Source organism: Bison bison, unplaced genomic scaffold, assembly GCF_000754665.1.
Source record: "Bison bison bison isolate TAMUID 2011002044 unplaced genomic scaffold, Bison_UMD1.0 scf7180017864289, whole genome shotgun sequence".
In the NCBI taxonomy this organism is placed as follows: Eukaryota; Metazoa; Chordata; class Mammalia; order Artiodactyla; family Bovidae; genus Bison; species Bison bison.
Genome location: NW_011494861.1, coordinates 463313 through 469312, shown reverse-complemented (window position 1 = coordinate 469312; position 6000 = coordinate 463313).

Below are 6000 nucleotides of genomic sequence, written 5' to 3'. Positions count from 1 at the left end.
CCTCTTGATGAAAGTGAATGAGGAGAGTGAAAAAGTTGGCTTAAAGCTCAACATTCAGAAAACTAAGATCATGGCATCTGGTCCCATCACTTCATGGGAAATAGATGGGTAAACAGTGGAAACAGTGTCAGACTTTATTTTGGGGGGCTCCAAAACCACTGCAGATGGTGATTGCAGCCATGAAATTAAAAGACGCTTACTCCTTGGAAGGAAAGTTATGACCAACCTAGATAGCATATTGAAAAGCAGAGACATTACTTTACCAACAAAGGTCCATCTAGTCAAGACTATGGTTTTTCCAGTGGTCATGTATGGATGTGAGAGTTGGACTGTGAAGAAAGCTGAGTGCCGAAGAATTGATGCTTTTGAAGTGTGATGTTGGAGGATTCTTGGAAATCCCTTGGACTGCAAGGAGATCCAACCAGTCCATTCTAAAGGAGATCAGTCCTGGGTGTTCTTTGGAAGGAATGATGCTGAGGCTGAAACTCCAATACTTTGGCCACCTCATGTGAAGAGTTGACTCATTGGAAAAGACCCTGATGCTGGGAGGGATTTGGGGCAGGAGAAGAGGATGACAGAGGATGAGATGGCTGGATGGCATCACTGACTCGATGGACGTGAGTCTGGGTGAACTCTGGGAGTTGGTGATGGACAGGGAGGCCTGGCATGCTGCGGTTCGTGGGGTCACAAAGAGTCGGACATGACTGAGCGACTGAACTGAACTGAACTGAAAGACATCATAATGGTAAGACTGAAAACTTTGAGCAACAGTTTTTGACCTTCTAAAGCCATCAGCAAGCGTTATCTATAAAGGTGCAGGTAGTAAATATTTTAGTCTTAAAGGGCAGTGGGAAGGCCATAAAGTTTCTGTCTGACTGCTCAACTTCACTATTCTAAACAGCCAGAAATAATACTAAATAAGTGGGCTTGGCTATGTTCCATCAAATCTTTATTTACAAAATAGGAAGCATGCCAGACCAACCTCTGTTCTAAGCAAGAACATTTTCCACAATCACTTCACTTTTTTTTTTTTCATGCTGATGCAACCCTGGAGTCAAACAATGTGGAAATTAGCTTAAATGTACAGCCTTAATATTTGACATTATTGCATAATATCCTGTGCAACTAATGATTCCTTTGGCATATGCTCTATGATAACAGAGTCATTTTATAGTCTTTTACAGAAGAAATTTTAAAATAAGTTTCTTTATCGTAGCCCTGGGAGCTATACCTCTGACAACAAACTTGTGTCTCCTTAATTGAATATTGACATCATGTCAGATATCCTGCTTTAAATATAGTTTATCACATTGGATTTTTAAAGTTTTAAGTGGGTTTGTATTTTTTAAAGTGTGTTTTTCAATATTTGGTTATATTTTGTTTATACACTCATTTTGATAAATAAAATTATATAACTAGCTATTTCAAAATTAAAATAATCAAGTATAATAGAAACAGCATTATCATCAGCAACTGTGGCAATCCATCCAACTGTTGCAGTTGCCAGAACTCTTCTTTGGAGTCCAAGAATTAGCAAAGCAATATGTGGTACATAACAACAGACATAGAATTCAGGAATGGAAAAATTAGGTTTTGAAAGCTCTGTATATTCAGGTTGGCTTCCCTCAAGAGGTGTGCAGAGTTATTTTGGGGAAGAAAACTTCTTTTTTGTTTAGAAAAGCATCTTAATAAGCCCTTACTTATGTAAAAATAGACCCCATGTTTAGTCTGAAAGAGAAAGATGGCTCAAAGTTAAGCTGCATTTCTCCATTTAATAGAAAAACAGAATTTTGGCATGCTCTCCTGGTTAGACATGGGAAAGGAAATTAAAACAGAACTTGGGGGAAGAAGGGGCTGGGCAGACCTGAAATTGCGGTGAGTACCTAAGGCCTAAACTAGAGGTAAAGAACCCGCCTGACAATGCAGAAGACATAAAAGACACGGGTTCTATCCCTGGGTCAGGAAGATCCCCTAGGGGGGGCCACAGCAACCCAACTCAGTACTCTTGTCTGGAGAATTCCATGGACAGAGGAGTCTGATGGGCTACAGTCCATAGGGTTGCAAAGAGTCAGACACAACTGAAGCAACTTAGCACAGCATAGCACAGCAAACAAGAAATAGGGCCAGTGAGAAGTCTGCTCTGCTGCAGATTGCTAAGAAATGTTAAGAAAAGAAAATATGGATAAACTGGGAATTTGAGATTAACAGATACACACTAGTATATATAAAACAGATAAACAAGGACCTATTATATAGCACAGGGAACTATATTCATTATCTTATAATAACCTATAATGGAAAATAATCTGAGAAAGAATAGATATATACACATACACATACATATAACTGGATCACTTTGTTGTACACCTGAAATTAACACATTATGAATTAACTATTCTTCAATTTAAAAATGGTAAAAAAATAAGAATAAATTTTAAAACTGAATCACTTTGATGTACACCTGAAATACTGTAAATCAACTATATTTTAAAAAGAAAGAAAAAAAAATTAACACTGATTTATACCTCATTTCTGCATGGGCTGTAATCCCACTATGTTAGTCCCAAACACATGATTTATGTCAGTTAAACACACTAGTTTCTAGACAGCGAAGGGGATGCCTCCATGCCTATGGGGAGAGAGCAAATTAGCCAAGATTGCGTGTTCAGGCTCTCTTGCCCCACCTTTTGTAAATAATGACTATGTAACAGCTGAGATCACTTACAGCATTGTGCATCCACATCAGGAGGTACTTGCTTGGTCACGGGCTACTTTGTGCTATGCACATGTATCAGTTCAGTTCAGTTCAGTCGCTCAGTCGTGTCCGACTCTTTGCAACCCCATGAATCGCAGCACACCAGTCCTCTCTGTCCATCACCAACTCCCAGAGTTCACTCAAACTCACGTCCATCGAGTCGGTGATGCCATCCAGCCGTCTCATCCTCTGTCGTCCCCTCTTCCTCCTGCTCCCAATCCCTCCCAGCATCAGAGTCTTTTCCAATGAGTCAACTATTCCCATGAGGTGCCCAAAGTACTGGAGTTTCAGCTTCAGCATCATTCCTTCCAAAGAACACCCAGGGCTGGTCTCCTTTAGAATGGACTGGTTGGATCTCCTTGCAGTCCAAGGGACTCTCAAGAGTCTTCTCCAGCACATGTATAACCTCCACCTAAAAAGGGGAGGCATATTACTGTTGCATCATGGCTGTGTTTGTTGGGTCAGCCAGGAGAGGAGAGGATATAGTGTGTCTGCTGTTACAGGTACTGTACCATCCAGGAGAGAATAAACGCATGTGTAGTTCCTACAGCAACTTGAGTTTCATTCCAGTCTTCCAGCTCATACATTGCCTACCCCAGGTTCAATGAATAGTACACACAGTGAGATGCAGCAAGACAATTGGCATCACGAATAAGATGATCAGAAATACAATGCCCATCCATGGAATGAAGTAGTGGAGAGGAGAGTGGCCAGAGGAGGGGAGATGAGAGAGAGCCAGAACCAGGGGGGTTGGGAGCAGAGATACAGACCATGTGGTGTCCAAGAGGACTGGTTCTCCACTGACCACACCTTCTCAGGCTGTTGTGCTGGCCCCTCCTCATTTCCTAAACACCAAACTTTTCCCTGGGCACCATAACTCAATCCTCAAACCTCTTTTCTTCTCTGCTTTTATTCATATCTTAAGTCAAGGCTTTTCAAAATGTGGGCTGCCACCCATTAGTGGATGGTGAGGTTAAGTTGGAGGGCAATTACCAGTTATTTTTAATGAAATAAAAGAAATATCACTGAAAATGTCAGAGTACGACATCTGTGGTAAGGATCAGTTTTGTTTCATCCATTTTGAATCAGCATGCGTGTGCCTGTGTACCACATTGTAGCATGATACGCATTTCTCGCTATAGCTGTGGTCCTAAAGTGAAAAGCACTGTTTTAGGTGATCTGATCTAGCGTCACAGTTTTAAATACCATCTCTATGCTAATACTTCAGAAATGCAAACTTGTATCTTCTATGGAACTTGACTGCTGAACTCCAGACTCATTTATTCAGTTACGTACTTGATATCTCAATTTGGATGTCTACCATCCAAACTTGCAAATCAATCTATTGAAAACTAATCTCATCAAATCTGAAAACCTGGTTCCACCCCAATGCTCTCTGTATGTACTGCCTGCTTCTCTTGTAGTCTTCCCATCTCAAAATAAGGCAATTTATTTTCTGGCTCCTCAGATCAAATTTTTTTCAGTCATCCTCAACTTCTCTTTCTCTCTCATACCCCCCATTTACTGCATCATCAAATTCTGTCAACTCACACTTCTATATCTATCAAGAATCTTACCACTTCTCACCACCTTCATGGCCTCCACCCTAGCCCAACTGCACCCTCATATTTTGTCCAGATTATTGGACTAGCTTCCTTCTTCTTCCCCTTCCCCTTCTCTTGTATATTCTCAAAAGAGAACCAAAGGGATCCTATACAAGTATAAAGGGGAACATATCCCTTCTCTAACTTAGAAGCCCTTAGGACTTCTCAATTTTATGAAAATAAAATCCAGTGTTACTAAAATGACTATAAGGCCATACATGAATATCTATAACTCACCACTCCTCCCTAATGTTATTTAATACTCTTCTTTTGACTGTTTTGCCCCTTCAGCCACTGTCTCCTTAAGTCTGAACTTATCAGACATGCTCCTACCTCAGGGCTTTGGTACATGCTATTCAAGTTATCTCAAAGGTTCTTATACCAAAAATATACGAGGCTGCATCTTTCATTGTATTCAGACCACTATTTAAATGTCAGTTTGCAGACAGGCCCTCCCTCTACTCACAATCACTGTTTTCCTATTTTATTCTTCTCTGTAATACATATAACTATACATATCAGAAGGTTTAGATTTTTAAGGCTTGTATTTATCAAAAAGGGGCAAAAAATGAAATTTCAGTATACAATTTCCAGGAAATCAAAGATGTTCTACACCTTATAGAAAAGAGAAAATAAATGAATGAGAATAAAGGAAAGAAAAATAAAAACCTCAAAGTCTTACAAAAATGGTTAAAATTTAAGATGAGAACAAGTATTAAATTTTGAAAATAAAATTCTGAACCTGCAAACAAAATAAATGCAACAAAAATAGCTATAAGAATTAAATTTGAGAGATAGTACCAAAGAAACCTTCTTACTAAAGATCCTATGATTTGACTTAAAAAAATAAAATCTGGATCCTTTAAATAAATAAGAAGCCAAAGTTTAAATAGATAAGAAGCTTAAAATAATAAAGGAAAAGATAAAAGATTATGTCTAAAGATATTTCATCAATGATATAAAATATTTGAAATGTTAAAAAGTCAGACTTACAGATTAAACAAAATAAAAGATTAACAAATGAATTAAATATGAAAAACAGGTTAGAGAAAGAAATGGAAAATAAATAAGAACATAAAGTTTAAAGTTTAGGCAACTAGGTAAAGGAGGAAGAGGAAGCCAGATGAAAACTCTCAGGAATGAACGTCTGAGGAACATACTTGGGGCTCTTCTTCTGCTCGAGCAATGAGGGTGGGGACTGGGGTCTCCCTCTAACTTATCTCCTTTCTCCAATTTATAATTTATACCACCCCTAAATAAATACTGAGTAAACCAGTTCCAGTAAGCTTTAAATTATCTACACAGAGGATCCATAGCTCAATAGCTAGATATTCAAGACCCTTTGGAATCTGTCTTGAGATAGGATTGTATTTCTAATCTTATCTCCAGTCCTATCTTCCATGTCTTTCCAACATGAACCCACCTTTCTGTGAGGCCTTAATTCCTCATCACATTCCCACAGCTATGCCCTGCTCATATCAGCTTCCCTGCCTCAAACAGACTCTACACTCAATTTCCTGATGAACATGCTCCCTTTGCATCAAGGCATATTTTTACTAACTATACCACTGTCTTTTCTTGAGTATTCTAATGCTCTGATTTCACCATCTTTTCAACTTCTATAGTCTCAGCATCACCTGG